We start from the raw sequence: 23343 nt of genomic DNA, 5'->3' as shown, positions 1-23343 counted from the left end.
CTCTGATTCTCCCCTCATTGGAGTCTCCCTGATCAGAGAAGATGGCCCGAGCACTTGGGAACCCATACACAGATGCCCGCCCATCCATTTCTGGGAGGCGCTGACCTATGAGCCCCATACTTCCCCTTAGGGTGAAGTCTGCAATCCCTGTGGCCTTGGCTCATGTGCGCCAGTGGACATGGGGGGCTGGCAGAGTCCATGGAGTTGAAGAGATGAAAGTCTCTGAACCAGGGTTCCTGAGGTTATGCTCAGGTGTTTCCTCTCCCAGCGGACCTCATCTCTCTCAGCCCCTGCTCCTTGTTGATATGCAAGAACCTGACCCTTTTGTTCTTCTATCAAGGTCTTACTAGTCTCTATTAGTTGTTCCTGCATGGCTACCTGTCTGTGGAGCCTGTCATTTTTCTCACAGAGAGCCTCATTGTCTCTCTGTGCTTCCTGGGTAATTTTAGAATATTGGGCCAATCTTTGCTGCAGGGGGGTCACCTCCTGAGTCCTGTCCTTACTGGTCTGGTCCTTCTTTGCTAGTGCATCTTCCACCCTCCTGGCGTGCTCTAACAGTTTTTCATAGTCTTTTTGGAGCTCACCCAGTCCCTGAAGGGCCAGGTGATTTTCTTTCATCTTGGTTTTTAAATAACTGATCTCCTGGCCTAAGGTGTCCCTTTCCTAAGATAGAGTAACCCTCTGTGCAGCCAGGTCGTCCCTTTGTTTTTTGAGTGCACCAGCTTCCTGGTGCTCTTCGTCAAATTAATTTTGGGAGTCAAAGTCTTTCAGGATTCATTTATTATTTTCCCCTTTTAAGGATTCTAGGCGGTTTTTCAGGGTGACTATCTGCTCTGCACAGACTCTATTATAGTTCAATTGCTGCTCCAGTTTTTGTTGGCTCTGTAGTAGGGAGTCCAAACTTTCTTGGCACTCTTTTTGCAGCACCAGTACTTTGGTATCCTGCTCTACCTTCTCTTGCTGCAGGATATAAGGATCTCCTTTTACCTTTATCAGGTACTGTCTGGTTTCATTTTCTGATTCTTGGCTCTTTTGTAGCCTTTGCTCTGCAGAGTCCAAATCAGTTTGGGTTTTTTCTTATGATTGTAGTTGCCTGTTTGCCAGATCTAGGTTTTCCCCATATTTTTCCTGTATTGCTCCAATGTGGAGGTACAGATATGCCGCTATTTTGGAAATTTTACTTTGCTCTTTTACCTTAGGGGCCATGTACAATTCACTAAGTGCCATGTGTAATGGACCCTGATGTTGCCATAATCTAATCCTGTGGCCGTGGCCTGTTCTTTGATTTCCTGCAGCCAAACATTCTGATCCTGCTCTGTCCATTCACCCCTGACAAATCATTTGGGCAGTAGGTGTTCTTTTGCCATATTCATTTCTACTGGGGTGGCCATCCCGGAAATACTAATTTCCTTTCTGACTTACAGGAGTTATTTTATTTTTGCAAAACAGGCCAACTCCTTAGTGTTTCTATTGAAGGGTGTTTTTACAGTGCAACACAGTGTGGTAGCCCAACAGGGTGTGTGTACCCTGTCAGTTAGCATGCTGTATTAGACTGTCACAAGTGGTATGTCGAATTCAGGAATCTTGTGACGAGCCCCCAATCTGTAAGTGATTTCAATCCGGCACTTCACCTAAGTCAACGCCTAGCGTGTGATGCACAACTGAAATCCTTATTTATTTTGTGTCTAAAAGTTCTTTTATTCTGAACGATGTACCACTTATATCACACCCCTCTGTTGGAACCCCCCCGGTCACACTGAACCAGGAATCAGGCTGGTTTGCAAAGTTAAAATATTTATTTATGTAGTTCACAATATAATCACACTATGTTTAATGGATATACAATAATCACCAATGGGGTGATGTAACACTAAGCAATCGCTTTAATCATATAATAATAATAATGAGCAAAAATAATGCAGCACAGAAATAATACCTTTTGTGGTTGTGTGTTCAAATCAAATAGCAATGTGGTTACTATTTCCCCCTGCACACCCCTAAACCACCCAATATGCAATTTAAAGAGATAGAAGGAGAGCGAGCAGGTATTCAGGAATGCAGAATTCAAACAAAATGTCAATCCCAATGTCCCCCCCAGCAAGCACAAGAGAGAAACAGAATTGATTGCAAACTGTCAAATGGTTTAAAGTTATGTGAGAATGGATTGGGTAAAACACTAAATATGGGCTAAATGACGGAAATTGTTTCAATTGTAATGGGAGCCGCTTTATATAGTTACAGACAAAAACTAGCAATGATTTGACACTAATAGGCAATGTGAAAACTTAAAATTGAGGTTGGGTGCAATCAAAAGCTGTTTTACACGTTATAGAAATTTCCTTAAACACAATCCGCGGGCAAACTTTTCTATGCGCGGTAATCGTGATTGCGGGAAAATTTCTTTTCTAGCATGAAAATAAGAAAGTTATGGACGTTTTAGTGGAGGTCGTTTTTTTCAAATAGGCACAAAAATGGGAAACAGTAATGCACTTTAACAAGACACATGGAATTTCTTTAGACTAGATTATGACTTAGAGAAAAAGAGAATGCCACACATGAATCTCCATCAATCCTGGCCAGGGACCCTTGATGTGGTGGATACTCAATTTCTTTCTGTGATTCAAATTATTTGTTCACAACCCTAATTAAATATAAATGAGAGACTTAACGCAAGAAAGTTCTGACAATTCAAAAGTATTCCTAACCAGATCAGGTTCAGAGGACAATATAGGATGGATTTGGATAGGGATAGACTAGGTATAATACATATGCTAGTGACACAGTCCTATTCTATGGATACTCACTATATATGTTTGAACAGAACCATCAGGAATTCTTGTCCATCAAGATCAGGGATTCTGCTCAGAAATTCTGCTGGGCACACCGGACTGGACAGCAAGGCGCTCTGGTCTGGAATGGCACAGCACGACTGAACTGGGTCTGCAATGGCGCTCTGGTGCTCTGGTCACAGCACAACACGGCACAACTGGATTGGTTTTTTGATTCTGGTAATAATTCTTTTAGCAGGAAAGCAGTTACAGCACAGCCCGCCCGTTTCTTTTGTTCCCCTTAGGTTTCTGGGGGGTGAATTCTGGTTTCTGGAATTTCAAGGCCTATTTGAAAATGGATCAACTAATGGAATGGGCTTTTCTGCTTGCCAAGTTTCTGGAGTCCGGAGCAAAACCGGGTGCTCCTCCAGCAATCAGTTAGTGGGTAAATCAGTCTGTCTTTCTAAATCCTCAGCTTTCTCTATTTATGCATATGATAAGGGGGTGTGTATGCTGGATTATCCTAAGTGTGCCCCCTTTCCAGGCTATTGGCTAGAGTCTCCTCTCTCCCTTGAGTGGAGGAGAAAACAGGGTGTCACCATGATGATGTGGGTTTGAGTCAGAGAATCCTCCCCTTGGCTTTTGAACATAAAATCTACTTTTTGTACAATACATATTTACAAGTGTGCAATCTTTCTAACAATAACATATATAAATTACATATTTTGTGGAGCAGATCCTCTTCCATGCCCCGTCGCTGTAAGATCTTGGGTCTGCTTTTGACAGAAATTCGCCCTTTTTGTCCGTAACACATGGTCCAATTTCGGAGCAAATTTCCGCAAATGTGTGCATTGTATCTGAGCATAAGCATATGAAGTTTCATGCTTTTGACATAAATATGTTTGGTATAAAACCATAATTTCCACTGTGACTTCCCAGAACATAGAACAGAGTTCTGGCATCTCTTAAAATGTGTAGCTAAAAATTAAATTCACAATTCTGGGGTTCACATCTTTGTCACAATCTTACACAGTAAATTATCAATCTTTTTAAAAATGTGCTTTTTGTCCTTGTGAATCAACAAATGGTTGTCTGTCCCCGCCTCCTTCCTCTTTTTGCAGCTCAAGAGCAAAATCCTCCCATTTCCTTCTGGCAGAGGCCATTTATGATCCTTCCTAATTAGCATCTCCTTGAGCTGGAAGAATTCCATTGTCCCCTTCCCAGAGCAGCCCAAAATCTCCTCCCACCCCTTAATCATCACATGGGTGTGAGTTCCTGCAGAAGGGAGAGAGAGGCCTGGCCTTTATGGGAAGAAGTTGTTATAATGGTTTGGCTTTGAGTCAGGCTTCAATTTAAATGTCCTTTTGTTTCATTATTTTCTTGGTTTAAAACAAACTTGCAATTTTCAAACAAGCAGCTAGAACACTTATTCAAGCTTCAAAACCATGAGAGTAAGATAGTGACAACCTAGGTTACTCGCAATGACAGGTCACTTAAATTTCAGACATTAGATTACAATTGTACAAGTTTGAATCCTTATGATGCAATCCACTGACAGCAGTCATACTGTCGGCTGCTGGTACTGCGCCCATATTTTGACAGATTTCACAGGCAGGCACATTCTTGCTGTGAATGTTTTTGATGACAAATTCCGCTTTTCATGACGTATGTTCATAATGATTTCTTGAATGAAGTGACTAGTAAAACCCAGCAAGAATATTGGATGCTTTATGGTGTTTTGGGCCAGCATTCTGCAGTTTCAGCAACTAAGAAAAAGGATTTGAAAACAAGATTCTGGATTCCTTTCAGCAAAACACTGCTTTTCATGCAGTCTCCATTTTTTACTTGTTGAGCCGCCCAGTGACATTTTTCGGGAGTGCGCTCTCTGTTCCACCACTGACAACATGCATGGTAGATTTGGCAGCCATCTTTTCGTGTTGCAGAGTGCTATTTCCATAGGTTTTGGCGCGCATAGTGGTTTTGCGACCATTTTGATAATTCTAGCACCATCAGCACACAGTGATGCCGCAGGGCAGAGCATAAGTGGGTTAATACATCCCACAGGTGGAAGGGGAAAAGTGTGGGATGGGATGGGGCGCGGACAGTGCAGTATATGGGATAAATCAAATGAATAACAATAGGAGAGGTACTGCCAGCTCGTGGCAAGTGCAAGGGTAAGTGCAGACATCAGGTGTCATGTGCTGGTGGGGGACTGTAGGGATACAGAAACAGTCCCCAAGGGCGGGGGTAGCCAGGGAGGCAGTGCAGATGTGCTACTGGCGAGGGAGGAGACCTGGGCCAGAGATCAGAGGGTAGCCAGGTAACCAGTGCAGTTTCAGCCAGGAGTTCAGCAGTGTAGAGGAGGAGAGAAAACAAAAGCAAAGAGAAAGGTTTTGAGGTGCTTCCCGAACCGGAGATGGTTCTTCTGAAGTTTCAGAGAGGCAGGGAGGCCCAGCAGTAGAAAGATCTAACACCAACTCGTTTCTTGGAGAAGCGACTGACCGTGAGGGATTTAGAGGCGGATGAGCAAAGAGCTTGAGAAGGAAGATATTTAGGAAAAGAGAGAGTTGAAGGTATTGAGGCCCCATGCCCCAGAAGGCCTAGTGGACAATGGGGTTTGAACTTAATCCTCGCAGCCACTGGGAGCCAGTGCAGAGATTTTAGTCCTGGAGCGATACAACCCCTGGGCAGAGGCCAATGACAAGTCTTGCAGTCCTGTTCTGGATGAGTTGCAGAGGGCGGAGAGTAGAGGCAGGCAGATTTAAAAAGAGGCTGTTGCAATAGTCCAGCCTAGAGAGAACCAGAGCTCTGGAGACAGTGAGCTTCTCTCAAGCTGTCTGGAGGGAGGGAGGAAGGGCTTGACATTTTGCAGGCGGGAGAGCTGATACCAAGCTGTCTGAGTTTTTTTTAGCTATGTGTGTTATGAGAAACCTGAGAGTACTCTCACTCCTTGACCCCTTGGATCCTCTACACAGGTGATCAAGGAGAGACCATCGCTATTGGATCCTGACACTGGGGACGGAGTAGTGAGGGAGGATCACCTGGGCGGCAGGTCTTTTGGGGGGTAAGAGTGGGGTACCCTTGGGCAAGAGATGGTATCCCCATTTTCCTACTGACAACCAACCCAACCCTGCCCAACCTTTATGGGCTATTACAAGTCAGCTCCCCTCATTTCTCCACCACTGACCATTGCCAGTACTGGGACGAAGAGGCAACTAAAAGCAGTGAAGGTCAGGCATGTCCCTTTAATTGTGGTCCAGCAAAGTGAACATATCATCCACACCTGCAGTCTATTACAGGACTGCAGGTGTATAAATGGAGCCCAACCCAGTGGGTGAAGGAGAAGGACCAAGAAGCCGGTGCAAGGAGCAGAGGACCCACCAACCTGGCATGGGAGTGGGGAGTCCCTGGAGCCGAGCGTGAACAGTGAAGGAAGCCGTGCTGGAAGCCATTCCTTTCAATTCAATGTGCTTGTTTCCCTGTGGCGGACCACCTCCGCAGGATTGTCTGAGGGGCAGAAACTGAACCCCCGACCCTGAAGAGAGAAGTCTGTGTGATCTGCGCTGCAGAATCAACTTTCAAATTGACCAGTGAGTTTCTGGAAATAGGGAAACCCAGTGCGCGTGTGTAAACTTGAACGTTTCTTGATATACTTTGTTTCGAAGTGGTCACGTGTAGAGAGATGCACATCTCGGCATTGAGTGGCTTATTAAAGGGAAACAAATATATTTGTCAATTACATAACTAAAGGAGATACTTTATATCTGAGCGGTTGCGTGTGGCAAAGCACATTTTTTTGTAAGTCATGAACGCTGAACACACTAATTAAAGTGAAACAAACACTTATATTTGTGAACTATTAAACAAAGGTAAATATTTTACATCAGAGTGACGGCGTGTGGCAAGAAACATATTTTCAAAGGTGTCCAAACATTGAACTATCTAGTTAGTCAAACGAACAATTATTGAATCACAATATGAAGGGTTATAGAACCCTAATCTCAAAACTTGATTATTGAATACCGAATAGAATTTAAACTTTACTATTAACCAGATGAAAGTCAATAAGAGGAGAGGAAGTTTAAACTCCAGACAAACCATCATAGGGTGAAGTGATAAAATGAACACAATTCTAAACCAACCCAAGTATACTAAAATAAAAGGTGATTTGTAAAGAACAGTGACTTCTTTTTCAACATATGCGAAAGCTACAAAATCATCCAAGCTGTGTATTTGACCACAACGTTTAACTAAACTGTGGAAGAAGACCATGTTTTGTGTTTTCTCTTGGTGGCATTTAAAGCTTGGGGAAGGGAACCAGATTCCTAAGTAGGGGAAGAAGATCTGAAAAGACTAATTGTTTTCTAACTTTCAGAAAGGGAACTTTGAGACTTTACTTTAACTGTTTTATACTTGGGGAAGGGAGTCGAAGAAAGCTGCAAGCTGGAAGAAGCTCAGAACATTGTGTTAAAAACTGGTTTTCTTTTGGTTGTGGTCTTTCCTACACATTGTATGGTTATAGTTGGGAGGGCAAGCATCGTTTTTGGACACAGACAGATTCCTAAGTTTAACATTTTGACTCAGACTTTACTTAGTTTTAGTTACGTAGGGAAATCCCACCTTCGAATAGGGCAAGTTAGACTTTTCTCCTTCCTGACATTTAAGTTAATAAAGTTGATTATTTTGAAGTTGGAATCTGTTGTCTGGGTCCTAATTCATGATGCCTTTACAGTGTCTTGAAGGAGATGTGTTCGTCAATATGGAACCCGAGGGACTTGGTGCAGGAAATGAGCTCGGGTGTGAAGCCCTCAGAGTTCATGGGTAATAGCCAGGTCTGTATGCCTGCGTGTTCTGTGGTGTTGGTGAGGAGTAGGAATTCGATCTTGGAGTGGTTGCGCTTCAAGTATGCACTGGACATCTAAGACTGGATCTGCGAAAGGCAGTTTTTGAGCCTATGGATATCCTTGATGGAGTCGATCTTCAAGTATAGCTGTGTCTCATTGGCGTATTGGTGGATGTTGTGTGTGGCTCCCAGTGGTTCCATGCATGTATAGATTGAAGATCATTGTGGAGAGGGTGGAACCCTGCGGGACTCCACAGGTGATCGGTAGCATTGGCGATTTAGAGGAGTCCATCTGAATAAACTGCTGGCGGTTGGCGAGGTAGGACTTGAACCAGCGTAGGCCAAGGTTACTGATACCCATGCACCAATGTAGGGTGTCCGTAAGTGCCTGCTGATCTACTGTGTCAAAAAAGGCCAAGAGGTCTAGTAGAACCAGGAGTCAGGGATGGCCATTCTCAAGGATGTTGAAGGCACCAACTATCACCTGTATAGTTTCTGTCTCTGTGATGCATCTGGGTCTGAATCCGGATTGGTAGGTTTGGAGGAGATTGTTGGTGGCACTGTGTTGCTGCAGTTGTGCGGCTACCACTTTCTCAATGATCTTACCTAGGAAGAGAAGATGGGTGATGGGGCGATAGTTACCTAGGTTGTTGGGATCCAGAGTGATTTCTTTTAGTAGAGGGAGGATTTGTCCTATTTTCAGGGTCGATTGGAAGGTGCCTGGAGTTAGGGAGATGTTGATGATCTCCAGGTAGGGAAGGAGAGTGTCTGCAAGCAAGGTCTTGATGATGGAAGCTGGGAGGATGTTGTATGTATATGATGTGGCTTTGAGGGGAGACGCGGTTTCTACAAGCTCCTCCATCGAGAGTGTCTTCGATGGTGTGGAGGTTTCACAAGGAGGGATGCGAGGTGGGTCTGTGGATGCAGAGCTGGTGTCTATGTGCTGACGAATCTTGCTGATTTTGTCGATGAAGGTGTTGATGGCGGTGGATTTTTTTCGATGGAGTGTGGAATGGCAGATTTGAGTAGCGGGTTGACTCAATGCTTGACCGCTTTGAAGAGGGCTCTACTTTTTTTTTTCCGGCTTCAGCTATGGTATTCTGATGGGCGGTCTTGGCTGTGCTGATCAGTTGTTGGCGGGTTGCTTGATCTGTTTGTTGCTTGTAAGCCTCATTCACTTTCTCCAGATGTGGTTAATACTGAGGAATTGGTTATGATTGCAGCAGCATATGTTTTGCTACCTGCAAGCGTCACCTTGGGAAAACCTCTAGGGCGAGGTTCCTAAATACAGAAGAAATTGTGAAACTCTCATTGGACTATGCGTTGCGTGGTTGTACCAAAACTTAACCAAAGATCTTGATGTGCATGAATGGAAGCTGCTAGATCTTGTTGAATTAATTAGCATTATCTGCCCAACGATACAGGATGCAACCAGTTTCTTGGTAGCTGGCGGCCTGCTCTGGTCCAATACGCTATAAGGCTCTGTAATTGAGGGCTATATGTCCTGTTTTAATGACTCACCTAGAACTATGTGAAGCCTGGTCTAAAATACCTTTAACTTATTTATCAGTGTACTCCAATAATTCCTAATTCAATTAAATAAATGCTGAAGATTCAAGTTGTTGCTATCGAATTTGATCTCCCAAAATGGAAAAGTACAGTTAAGTTGCTTCTTTAAAAATCAATAAAAAAGTAACTCTACCAAACTCTTGTGGTTCCCTTAAAATAATCAAATGCTCCTTTTTTCTTGTTAAACGCACATTACACTGCTAATATAAATGCTTCATTCAAAACTTTTTGGACACTGCTTAATATATCACCAGATACTTCCACAAAGTGAAAAAATAACTTATGAATCGTAAATTCAAATGGACCTTTATGGAGAATGGTCCATATTAACCCTTTTATTTCGTTTTACTTTTTTGAGAATTCTTTTTCTTTTTGATCTTTATAAAAAAATAAAAAATGGTGTTTCACCCACAGGGACTTGTCCACCCGTACCCACCTTCGTAGTTGTCCGGTCATATTATGCCCAAAGATATGGTTGCCATACAAAATATCACTGGTTAAAGGTTGTGGCGACATTATATATGGTGACCATATATATGGGCTCAAGGGTGTTGGGGGTTGTATCGGTGTCCCCAGCATGTTCAATGTTATAATGTCCCTGCAAAAAAACTATTTTTTGGAGACTTTTTTGTCAGGTGACATTTTTGCAGGGACATTATCACATGGAACCCCTTTGTATTGGCTAAAATATACGCAAGCATTCCAAACTCCTCTGACAAATCTCCCATGCCTTGGACTTTGGTCCCCGGGGGCGTTCACGTACAGCACGTTTAGGCTACACCAATGGGAAATGACATTAGACACCCCTCCCTTTCTCCTTACCTCACTGTGTCTCCTTTTACACCCACCTTCCCGCTCCCCACTTTTTATGCCTCTTCCTAACTGCATATTGCCACCCCAACGTTTGCTTTCTCAATGGTGGGTTCTCAATGGATCTTTCGCGTTGGGGGCCGTACACATAACATCACAAAAGGCGGTGGTCGCACCAGTAAAGCCTGTAGGCCGCATTCCCACGACCACAAACGTTCTAGGAATCCTTTGCTCTGGGCTATAACGTGGGCCTAACCCCCTGTTGGCTATACAGGGCAGTACAAATTAGCTTTGACTGTGCAAACGATGCTGTCACACATTAGGTGACCATCCTTCTGGGAACCATAAGGAACTAGGGTTGCCCTCTGTTTGCATGAAGCGCTTTCTATTCCCTAAAGCCCCCAACAGCCCCCCTGCAGGGCCTGCTCCCAGGTCACATTAGTGGCCATTGCTCGCCCTCCCACCCGCTCGATGGTCACGGCAGCCCCCGCCCCCTGGAACGATCGAGTTGTTTCCCCCAAGCAAAAACCAGCACCTCTCCCAACAAGGTCATTGCATCCGATTTTTGTTGTTGTAATGAAGGATTAGTAGGTTTTACTAAAGGTATTTCGCATGTTTTGAGGTGGTTTTGTTTCAGAACGGAAACTGCATTTTTTTGGGGGTTATCTAGTCAGGAAAGTGAGGGGATCAGGCTCGGGAGGATAGCTCAGCAGCAACGCGCTCGCCTTGGAACAAGGCGACATGGAGCAACACAAGTTCGATCCCTGGGTCTGCACTCAGAAACCTCTGGGTATTAAGCGTGTTATAAATAACCTATCCTACCATATATCTATTACATAATATCAAGCTAGAAGCTCCATTTCTAGTATTCTAGCGATGGGGGCGGGGGTGTACGTGCAAACATGTTGTTGTGCTTGGACATACGAGGACTTAACAGTCGCAACCTGGATATTGAGAACTATTTTATGTTTTTTTTTCCACTTCTCTTTGCAGGACTTATTTTCGGGTTACATACAGGACACTACATGGTGACAGATGTAATGGCAGGTGCATATATGTTTTGTCTTTTTTTTGTAATTGCAGATTTTTAAAAGGACTTCTGGCCGAAATGCATCAGATCTCCGTGCAATAAAGCCTGTTCTTGATTTAAAAAAAATGTGGTCGAAATACATCCCTGCTGCAATATAAGCGTGTACATTCATGGTTAAATTGTGATTGCTACTTGGTTATTTATAATGTGCAGAGTTTTCTAAGCGTGGACCTGGGGATCGAACCTGTGTTGCTATACATCGTGGTGCTTCCAAAGCGAGCGCGTCGCCCCTGAGTTATCGTCCAGGCACACCCGGTTACGGACATAGGATTAGTCCGATTTTCGTTCAGGATTGCCCTTTGCCCACCTTTCCTCTCGCCGAGAACAGATCCCCCACAATCCCACATGCCTTCACCGTAGTCTGGGAAGCGCCACGCCTTAACCTCACGCCCCTGCATGGTTTGCACTGGGCAAATGGAAGCGGACGCACGAGACGCCGAGGCTCACGCGCGTAATCCCCCCTTTCAGCTGAGGGTCCAGACGGTTGGGACCATGGAAACCCCGCGCGATTGAAACTGTTGGGCGTTACAAACGAGGGCAGGCAGACCGAGCTGCATGGCCAGGGTCGGACTGGGGTATAACGTATTCCAGGGCACCAACGAAAAGGTGTCCCGCCGTTGCAAATGGCAATTCATTCCTTTTGTGACAGACTGAATAGTACACATGGGTGAGTTTTTTTTTTAACAAAATGTGATGCAAAGTGTGCATTTTAAAGATATTTATTCAGCAACAGTGGTCAAAACTACTAGCCGCATAGGGAAGTAACTCACCCACAATGGCCCAAAAACGGGCCCACTTTGGCCCAAAAAACTGGCCCACACCAGCATTTTGCGTTTTTTTTGGTTTGGCCATTTCCCTATTGCCCTATAGGCTTAGTTCGAGCCTGTGCAAGGCCGACGAGCCACTTCGGTCTAATCCTAAAATAGCAGATAGCAGCTTTAAGCCCTGTGTCGCAGCTCGACCGTGTCATTGGTATCAGTCACGAAAAATACGCAAGGGTAGAAACATCAAATACCTGAGACCGATCGCAGGGCGGGAGGAGTAGGGGAGTGAGAGAACACCAATAAGAAGCAGAATTGAGTTCTCAAACCCCTAGTGGCGGAAAACATAGCAGACTGGGTTTCTGGCCACAAGGAAACCAGGAAGAGAAACAAGACCAAGGTGGCCCGGAATCTGGAAAGCTGCTTGCCTGCCGAGGTTTATACACAAAACCAGATGAGAGCCAAATGTCAGACACTGGCAGTGACCAGACCCAGAGAAGAAGCAAAAGTACAAAGGCTGCGAAAGGCTATATCACAGACTGTGAACAAGATTAGAACCCGGAGAGTAAGAAGAGCCTTTGAAAGATATGATATATAGGCCCACATCTGTCCCCTATACAAGGGAAGATTAAATACCTGCTAACAGGGTCGTATTAAAAGGCAATTGACCCAGAATGGTGTTCTGCAGCTACAGGGTAATGCTATGTGAGTTGGAGCGGTACACTGAAGCAAGGGAGGAGGAATTGCTAGCAGGTAAATTCAAGAAGTGCGCTGGGTTAAGTGTCCCTCAGACTTGGGGAGACCAAGAAACAAGCTTGGCCCTATATGTATGGGACTGGGAAGTCAAGAAATTATCTGGGTGCTATGTGCCAGAGACTGTGTATTCGATTAAGGAGTCCTTAAGAGATCAGTGGTCCCTTAGGCTGGCCCTGGCCCTGGCACCAGTTTGTGGTTGGCAAGAGATGAGTGAGCACCACCTCAGTTTTACATGTCTTTGTTGTACTTTCCTAGTTCTACTGTCTGTTTTGAGACAAAATGACTGTGACTGTTCATGTGTTCATGTCACTTTCCCCTGGAGTGTTGGGGCGGATATTCCCAGTGAAGCTAGGGAGGTGTGGTTGCGACCCAATAGCCCCCTTAGGGTTTGTGGAAAGCCGGAACCTCACAAGGAGAGACTTCCCTCATGAGGATAAGGACTCTTTTACTGCAAAGGAGCTCACTGACCCCCTTTCCCTTGGGACCACATCCTTTATCAGAAATACATGAACACCACTGTCTGTTATGGTAAGGCTTTTTTGTCTTTGATCCACAAATCAATATGCCCCAGACAAAGAAGAACAAGAGAGGTCTGCAGAGGGATGACCGATTGCTTGGATATAGTACTGAGAAGAGTTGGCCCCAAGGAAGCATAAAGATCACTTCAACAACTGATCATAATATTGAGAAGTTGGTCCCACGGAGGCATGAAGATCATCTCAACAACAACAAAGAAGGAGTTCACCTCTGCTCTGTGGAGGAACCAGTCCCAGGACATTAAGATTTAGAAAGGACTAGGAAGATGAGTGCAGCCGGCGTGAAGTAGCCCAGCCAGGGAAGTTCGAACCTGGGAATGCAAAGCTGCAAGGAAACTAATCCTCAGTGGCAGGGACCCTGAGGAATAGTCAGCAGAGCATGACGTTGGGAGCCAAGCTCCTGACCAACTGAAGAGACCGAAAGAAACCAGCAGTGCTGTGACCTTGAGGAGGTGGACCACGTGGTCCTGTAACTGCGCCAGAACCGTGTACTCCAAGTCTCTGCGGAGCCGCAAGGATAAATCTGGGATTGTAGTGAAGAAAGCCAGAGACGCTGAAGTTATTTGAGGCAGCCCAACTCCCCAGGAAGAACTGGCGATGCAGGCCCGAAACATTTGAGGTAAATGGAACAGCCGGAGACCAGTATGGGTTTAGGGCAAATCCAGAGTCCAAAAAAGCTTGAGTCCTCTCCCGCATCACAGTAGTGATACTCAGAAGACCAAGAATCAAGAGAACCTCTGGAGCAATCTTCCTCATCACAGTAATGATAATCTGAGAACTAAAAGACAAGAGAACTTTAAGAATAATCTTTCTCATCATAGTAGGGATATTCCAAGATTTAAAAATCAGGAGTGCATCGGGAGGAGTCTCCCTCGTTGCAGTGATAATCCAAAATAGATTAGACAACTAGAGCTGTCTGGAGGTAATCTTCGGAACATTGCAAGACTGAGAGGAATTCGTAGAACAGTAAAGCAAGCTTTCAGAAACCCTTGGGTCTTTTGAGGACTATTGCTAAAGCATATCCCAAGTCAGCCCTCAAATTCTGTGAAGTTTGGTCAGTAGAAGGGCGTCATTCTCGTGATCACACTCTCTTTGTTAAATCAGTAGCCAAAGCAAAGGATTGCTGGAAAAGTGAGAGACCGAGCCGGGTTACCAGGAGAAGTTTGTTTCCTGGTACTATTCTTCACTTGTGTGCTGAACATTTTTGTAGACTAGTGGTAGGGTAAGAATAGATGTTGGACAGAGGACGGGCACCTTTCATTTGAATAAACATCCTGATGATGAACAGCTGAGTTATTAGTTTACGTAGGGATAACCCTTCAGAGTTAGGGAGAGGAAGGTTATTTTCTTCAAATTTCAATAAAGCTTTGAAAAATGGCAACCCTTTCTCCTGCTCCTTACTCTACCCAACAACCACAGTACTCCATTTAGGATAAATATATAAGGACCACTACAGTAAACCTGTGCACACTGCAAGATGAAAGAATACATGCAAAGACATTATTATTATTTCCATGACAACCCCTCCCCAGACAACAAAGCAGCACAGCTGGGTTTGAGAATGTATTTTGTTATTGCTATTAGTACCTCAAGGGTTTGCCTCAGGGTGCTAATGGCAATAAGCACCCATTATGGTGGCTTCACCTGCCCGCTAATGGCACCGGGGGCCCAGTGTTAAGGCCCAAGCAAAGGCCCTTGGCTGTTACCGGCCAGTGAAGCCCACAGAACCGGTGCTTGTTTCCATAGTACTTGGCTTAGCAAATGATGTTTTGTCTTCTCTTTACTCTAGAGGTACAGAGATCCAGCCTGCCCCTTTAAGATTCTGTCCCCAGACCCTACAGACGGTGCTTCTTTAGCGCCTCCTGCAGGTATCTGCTTGGGCGAGGTACCATCAGTCTGGCGTTGGATGCGTGGCACGAACCTGCAGTAGAAAACATAGACTTTCTCTGAAAAGATGCTGTCCGAAGCATGGAAGGATAGTTCTTTCTCTGTTGGTATTGGCTGAGTGATCAGGGTGGAATGAGGTGACCACCTTCCTTCGCTGTATGTTCCGTGGATCAGATTGAGAACCCCTTTATGTGGAGTCCTGCTCCAGGGGAATGAGCAACTGCTGTTTACAGCCTGGTTTATCTCTACCTCTCGGTTCTGGTGTTCTGTGGGGTGCAAAGGACAGCAGGGTTTCCCTGGTGGCGTGCAGATTTAGACAAAAACAGACTGACATCTGGTGGCGTATCTCAGATACCCCAGCCCTATTGTGGGAAGACTGACTGAGCTCCCCCACCTGTGACTGGGATCCCTCAACCCTTGAGAATGCAGTTATTGATGCAGATGCTCTTGCCCACGATGTGAAGTCCTCAGCTTCTCAAGAACGAAGGCAGTTTGTGGACTTTACCTTATTTGATTTTCTATCTTGATCAGTAAGATCATGGAGTCAGGGTGACTGCGAGCACTGGAGGCATGATAGAGTAAGGACCTGCAGGTGGTGGCACCTCCCCCACCACCCTACATTACACGACGATATGCCCCTTTGATGCGTTGAGGTATACACAGTTTGAGGCGCATACACCTTGAGGTATGTTGCTTTGTTACATTAAGGAAAAGACACAATAGGGGACTCGTATTTAAGGAAACTGTTAATATTAAGGAGAAGATGCATTTTCTAAAATTATGTGGAGACCCATGAGAAAGCAAAGATTGATTGATTGATATTTTATTTCTATCGCGCTCGTACACAAGTGTTTCAGAGCGCGACAAGGCAAGGGAGGGGAACAGGGGAGAACAAAACAGCGATCTTACAAGGCCCAATGACATTGAGAACGCGCAAGTGCATGGGAGAGGGGGGAGGGGAAAAGTGCATGGAAGGGGGGAGAGGTGGAAAGTGCAAAGCAGAGGAGAAACAGATAAATAACAAATAAATAATAAAGGCAACAAACAGTGGTAATGCAGCCAGCAATTTGCAAGTGCTAGGATTAAGGCAGCAGACAGGGTAGGTCTGATAAGTGCAGGAAGAAAAAGGGGGGGGGTTGTATGGGTACAGATACAGACCCCAGTGCAAGGAGTGGCCCGGAGGCAGTGCGGGAGGGTGGCAGGATGAGCATGTACCTGGGCCCAAAAGACAGAGGGTGGCCAGGTGCACGGTGCCAAGAGAGAACAGATCAGGAGGGTAGAGGGGGAGCAAAGGCAGAAGAAAAGAGGAAGGTCTTAAGGTGCTTCCGGAACCAGAGATGGTTCTCCTCAAGTTTTAGAGTGACAGGGAGGCTGTTCCAGAGGGAGGCCCCAGCCGAAGACTGAGATCTACCTCCAGCTCGTTTCTTGGAAAAAAGATGGCGGATGCCCGCCCATTGAATGGATGGAGCAAGAGAATATGGCACTTGCTCAGGTCGAAAAGATCTTGAAAGACAGTGGGGGCGGAGTTGAATGGAAAGATACATACCACCAAAGGATTTGGTGATGATCGCATCCATTTTGGGATGCCCAAATACTCCAAAAGAATAAAACCACAGTTTAGTTGGCAGCTCAGTGGAAAGGTTTATGGTTTGCACATGAGTCCACGCTGGCTTTGAGTTCGAGTAGAGACCAGCAAAACGCTTCCGAGAATGTGATCCAAGCCTCAGGTATCACAATGTTCTATACAGAAATGTATAGAAAGGAGGGATAAAGTGGAGAAGTTGCAGGATGACCTTACAGAGTTACAAATTAATTTAGAGAGATATCCGCAATAAAGAGTTAAAACTAAATACACAAGGTAATGGTATTCCTTCAGGGCTCAGAGGAAATCAGCATGGATGAATTCTGCAAAGGTCAAAGAACCCCCACCCTGCAATATGGGTGCTCCGAAAAGGGTGAACGGTAGCAGCCACCATTAAGGACACTATGGAGCAAGGCAAAGATTAAGGTAGTGACAGGAGATGAGCAGATGGAGGAGGACTAAAAGGCATACCTATGAAGTGGAGTGATTGGCCGTGAAGAATAAGGAGACTGACTGTAGAGAAGCCCCTCAACGCTCGCACCAGAAAAAATACAACCCGCTTGGGAAAAAGGCCCAGCACACCTCTTGTAAGGAGAACAAAGTTTATTTCCATAAAAAGACAAAGACGCACCAGCAAAGGACTCTGCTACCACGGAGTGCTCTGATGAAATCAACATGGGCGATAGTTTATAAAGGTGAAAGGCGTTACAGCTGACGTACTTTACATAGGTTACAGATCCACGTAGCTGGTTGGGGCAACCCTATACAAAGGCGGCCTGCTCCAAATGGGATGCCCGGTCATTGGTCCAAGCCTCTCTTACATCTTCTTCCACATGGGGTTCTTTCTTGCACATCATCGGGATTGCAGTTCCTAATTGCCAATTAAAAAGCACAAATCATATCATTCCCCATCTGTGGCATAATGTGCAACTGGTACTGCAGACATGGGCGCAGAGGATACCTTCGAGGTCAAACTGTCTTGCACACCCCAGCTCGATCCCAGACGTGTCAGCGCCGTTCCAATTCTTCCCACTCTGGGCTTTAATGTGTTACTTTCCCTCCCTGGCACCTCACAGCACAAATCACATGGGCCCAGGATATTCTGCTGTGATCTTCCTGAAAAATAGGTGATCGAACAGTTTTATGGTCGCTGGTCTTGGGCTGCTAGTAATCTGGAATGCTGGGGTCTTGGGAGAGGGGCGTCTGGACACTATATCTTTGGTTTGGGGTAGGTCAGAGACTCATGCCCTCTGGCTCTCAGCCCCATTATGGCCTTGGAGGGTGAATTCTTTCTGAGTGACATGTCCTATTAGTATGAGACAATGAGAGGTTTAATTCCCCAGGGATTTGGCCTTTCCCACTGCTGCCCAGGCTGCAATCCACTCCTGCATTCACACACGTCTCTCTATGTTATGTGCTCAGGCCTACTGTCTTGCTGCAGCACAGCACCAGGCCTCAAGTTCAATATGGGTGCTATTTTCTAAGATGGCATTTCTAGTGCAATCTACACCCAGTCACATAATAACCTATCTATAATGCAGCTTCTACTGGCACCCCTCTACCCCTATAACCTCCCAGAGCATCTACAACAGACTCTTAGGCATGTGCCGTATTTGGAACATCTTGGGGGCCTGCAACGATTGCCCCACTTCCCAACATTCCCCCCTTTGCTTAATCCCACTTTAACAAACTGCCATGTAAGCCTTTCTTGGTCCTCCTCTATTCTTTCCCTTTCCAAGCTCTCAGCCTCAGAATATGGCAATGTTCCTTCTTTGGGTAACCACGCTTTACACACAAAATGTAAACTTTCTTGTAGTTGCGTGTACTGTTCTGGAGTGCACGTAATATATATACACCCCCCTGTCCCCGGCTAGTTCAACCCATTGTTCTTCGTAGTTCTCCGGGCATGGTAGGGGAGTGGTGGTGGTACCTGGGGGTGAAAGCGATGCTCTATTGCAACCATGCAGCGGTATGTTAGGGTCAGCCCTTTGTACCTGGCTGTCTTTTGTACCACGAGGAGCGCTCTGTACCCCAATTGAGACAATTGCGGTACTAGGAATTGCTTTGGTACAACATCAAATTCCCATCTGGCAGGTGCAGAAGATAACCAACACGAAAATTGTCAGTGGCAACAATTTTGTCACGATCGCCCCCATCCATGATGGTACCCAAGAAAAAAGGTTGTCGAACCAGTCACTTCACTGGATGCTAGCTTCTGGGTGCATGTGGGTGCCAAGGGTGTGCAAGGCCTCCATTATGTGCGTGAGGGACCCCACCTTCCATTGCTGTAAGCAAGTCCAGCACATAGTGGTTCTGCAAAGCCATCAACCTGATTGCTTGCATCTCCATTCTTATGGCATTGAGGCCTTGCTCTGTGTCATTTGCCAACTGTATCACTTCCCAGTGCACGATCTGGAACCATTTGGCATTGGCAGCTTCTTGTACTCCTGGCAGTAACAATGATGCAAAAATGTTTCTTCTTTGCTATACAATCTGCATTGATCTGGTATTTCTTTAAGCAACTGTGACGAATCCTGGGATAAATAGTTGGACATCCGCTTTCTCTGCAATTATTTCTTTCTACTCCTTTTCTGGTAGGATGTGGAATATGGCCCGCGGCGGAAGAATTGTGGTGGGGTAATTCGACACTGGTGCAGTTGTTGGGGAGGACAGGCAACCTGGTCCCACTATTGGGTGCTCTTCAGGGACCACCAGGAGAGTTGAGTGCAATTAGGCCAGCGAGCAGGTCCCCTCCATAGTGGCAGGAGGTGCAGAAACACCTGCTGGCCACAGACAATACTTGTGCATCACTGCTGATGTGCCCTTTTTGAGGTCTATGATGTATAACGTCTTGTTACACTTGTTGTTGGCCCCCACAAAGAAGTTTCCTTCATGATAAAAACGCAGTTCATATTCCCCTTGTCTCTGTACCTTCACTGGTTTTTCCATCACTTTTATCCATGTGCATTTTGCCACATGGTCATTCCAGTATTCTCAGCACACTGCATTCACCTTTTGGATTACTTCTTCTCCAAACCCTGTGAGGTCTCCCGCCATGCAGCTCATTGTAGTCTCTTGCCATCTGTTTGCCACAAAATGTACACCTTCTAGCTTTAGGTATGGTCTTTGTAAACATGTGCTTCAGGGATTGCAGACACACTGCATTTAATTTGGGTCCATCATCACGAGTTGTATGCTCCATGCCTGGAAAGTGCCACGCAAACTGCATAATGTCAGATGGACCAAACCCCGAGCTTGCAAGAGGAGAGTTTCTTGCAGCATTAATACCTTAAGGGACCCAGACACGTGTGGTACCAAAAAACAGATATAGCCGCTCCCATTAACCATGTTCTCCCCCCACGAGCTCATGTCTGTGTACCAACTGTTACTCAATTCTGGGTGGTGCACATCTTCTATCACATCCAAACCTTACCCTCTATACTCATCATACTTGGCTCTTTTTAACTGTCTTTTGAAACGTGTAGATATGGTACTGTGTGAAGAATTCAAATTTGCAGTAATGTTAAGAAAAACTTTAGGAAATAACAATGACATAGCCAGTTCAGTGAACTTCCCAGTTTGTTGCCAGGTAGCATTTGCGTTAATAATCGTTGTTAGCTTTTATAACAGCTTTGTTGGCATCATCATATGTTGAAGAAACATTAGCAATATTGGCATGTGATGGAAAAATATTAGTAGTATTCAGCTTCCCTGTTCTCACTTTTATATGCTCTCCCCATATAAAACTCCATCCTAACTATATCCCCAATGAGCAAAATAGACCTGGAAAACTGTCCAGCGACACAATGCATGACAAAGGCACAGGTAAAGAAAAAAGTGGGAACCTCCGAGTATCTAGACAAACGTACATATTGCTCTTTTCCAAAACAATTTCCCCCCCTTTCAGCACTATCTGAAATGTTGTCAGGCCTAATACGATAGTCGCTTGTTTTGTTCGTCCCCTCCCTTTGTTGCACCCCTCTCCCTCACCTTTTGTTTTCTCCGGCTCTACCAGAAATGTCATCCGGCCTGGTACAGTAGTCGCCTGTCTGTTTCCATTTCCTTTCCACTCTCCCCCTCCCTTCCTTATCTACATCTTAGCTCTTGCACTATCCGAAATGCCGTCAGGCCGAGTACAATAGTTAATTTCACGTTCTTACTGTTCATGGCTTTTAAGAATGTCATTGTATTTTCCCTTGTTCCCTCCCTCGCCTTGAAGCACTTTGAAACACATTGTGTATAGGCGCTATATAAATAAACTATCATATCATGTGGCTGCATTATATCAATGGAAGGAAGGAAGACGTGAGGCACACAAAGATGGAGCGAGAGATCTTCAAAAGTCACAGTGAAGATAAAAACAGTGCAAAGGGTGTGTAGTAGCAACAATAATTTGTAACCCTAAAAACGTTGCAAAAACTAAAAACGTAAAATGGGAAAACCCAAATATTGCAAAACGGAGTTGCAGCTTGTTATGTACAGGAGCTCATGAACATCAACAAATGAGATTGAATCAGCCAGTGTAACAGTTATTGCACATTTAACATATATTCAACTTGTGCAGGAAATGCAGCATGAGGGGCCTTCCAGACGTCCAAAAGATGTATCCAATACTGCAGTGCCCTAACCTTAACTGCTAAAAGAGTGGCGTAGACCACGTTAAAGGGACTGCTGTATCTAGGCTCACTCCATCTGCGGATGAAACCTTTCACGTAAATCTTGTCGCCTGGTAGGAGTGGTGGTGACATCACTCGGGTAGATGCAGTGCTGATTGGATCTTACTGTGGTGGTTCTATCTGTTGAGAAATAAATGTTATTGCTTTTGTTAAGGCAGAAAGGTAATCTCAGAACTCATCTCCTAGAACGGACGAAGCCCGTGAGCACCAAAAGCTCTTCTGAAAGGAGATAGGGGTGTGTGCATTTGCCGACCTGTTACCACCTCATGGGGTGATAAGTGATGATCCTTACAGTGCTGTGTGCGCATGCTAAACAAGGCCAGGTGCAATCAGTGCACCCAGTTCTTCTTTAACATGGTGCACAGTTTTAATAATCTGCTCTTTAATAGACCGTTTATCCGTTCCTCATTCCTGTTGGCCTAGGGGTGGTAAATTGTGCACATTCGATGCTCGATGCCAAATAATGCTGTTATTTCCTTGAACAGCTAATTGAAGAAGTGGGTGCCATTGTTGGATTTAAGTACATCGCACACTCCCCAGCGAGGAAAAACCTCACTAAAAATGTGGCCACACATTAAGCATCTGGATGTGCACAAGGACCTGCCTCCACCCATCGAGAGAAGGGTGAATAGAGGGTCGCAGGAATGCTCCTCAACCCCCATGACCGGCTGAAGGGCTAGGAACGCTCAAAACTACTCATCCTTTTTTCAGTCAAACCCCAAGTGCACCACTGGCTGACATGTATGCAGAAAAGTATCCCCTAAATCGGCCATTTAGACCTAATCCAGTGCATACCCTTTCAGAAACAGGGGGCTCAACGGAGATTGTGGATGGGAATACGCTAATAGACAGCATTGATTAACCCCGAGAAGACGCTGAGCTGATGTCACTAGTGACACCACGACGTAGCAGGGTTAGTCATAAAGCACATTCTCAGCCCTGCACCGCATTGCACGAACACACATTCGCATACACCAAGAACATGCTTACACAGTTCTGTAGATAGAGGACGGATAGATATAAATACTGTCAAAGCGTTTATTATTTTTCTCATCAGCCAAATGCAGTAACACTGAAACGCAAGGCAATAAGAGATCCTGAGCAAGCTTGCAGATGCTTCTGGCAATTAACTCTATGGAAATACAGGATATGTATGGAGCCTGGTAGGACCACTTACGGCTAATTTATGGGTAACATAGTACAGGAGGAACATGTAGAAATTACATAATAAGTCTAAGAAAATTACAGAAGGCCTCAAGCCACAGAACATGAGACTAGAGGAGCTGACTCTGGCTGCATGAAGTGAAGATCGAGCTCACAGCCAAGGTCAGAGATAAACCGTTACATTGCAAGCTACAGGGGCCAAGTGCAGGAAAACAGAATAAATCAGCATAAATGCACACCCAAAGAGCTAGATTGTGTGGTCTATAACCATGTGATGCAGCTGAACTAGACAATAGGCATTCACCCGTGGTGGGAAGACAAGCTGCTCTCAGCGATCCAGACGAGAAGTGAAGCAAGTGTTGCAATTTGGAAACGCACTCTCACAGGCAAAGGTGGTCTACTACCAGATGCAATTCAGACACATAGGGCCTCATTACGAGTCCGGCGTTAACCGAGGTGGTAAAACCGCCTGGTTAACGCCGGACTCGTATTACCATTCCGCCTCAGTGACTCCCGGAATTACCGGGGCATCACAACCCCGGTTTTCCGGGAATCACGGAGGCGGAATGGTGTAAATCCCCATTCCCATTGAGTCCTATGGGACTCAATGGGAATCGGGATCATGGAAACACCGGCAGCATCTTGTAATGCTGCCGGTGTTTCCTCGTCCGCCTGCAGGCGGGCGGTGTTAAACCCGCCAGGTCAGACCTGGCGGGAACATCACCTCCCGCCTGCAGGGGTCGGGATCAGGCGGTCCGGAAACAACGGTGGCGGCGGGTTTACCGCCACCGTTATTTCCAGACCGCCACGATCGTAATGAGGCCCATAGTCCTTTCACATCACCTTGAAGAGGTGCACAGAGGGCTGAGAACCGAGCTGGATCCCAGACCTTGGGAGATCA

This window comes from Ambystoma mexicanum, chromosome 9 (genome assembly GCF_040938575.1).
Source record: "Ambystoma mexicanum isolate Mex_15411 chromosome 9, UKY_AmexF1_1, whole genome shotgun sequence".
Classification (NCBI taxonomy): domain Eukaryota; kingdom Metazoa; phylum Chordata; class Amphibia; order Caudata; family Ambystomatidae; genus Ambystoma; species Ambystoma mexicanum.
Note: the sequence above shows the minus strand (reverse complement) of the source record.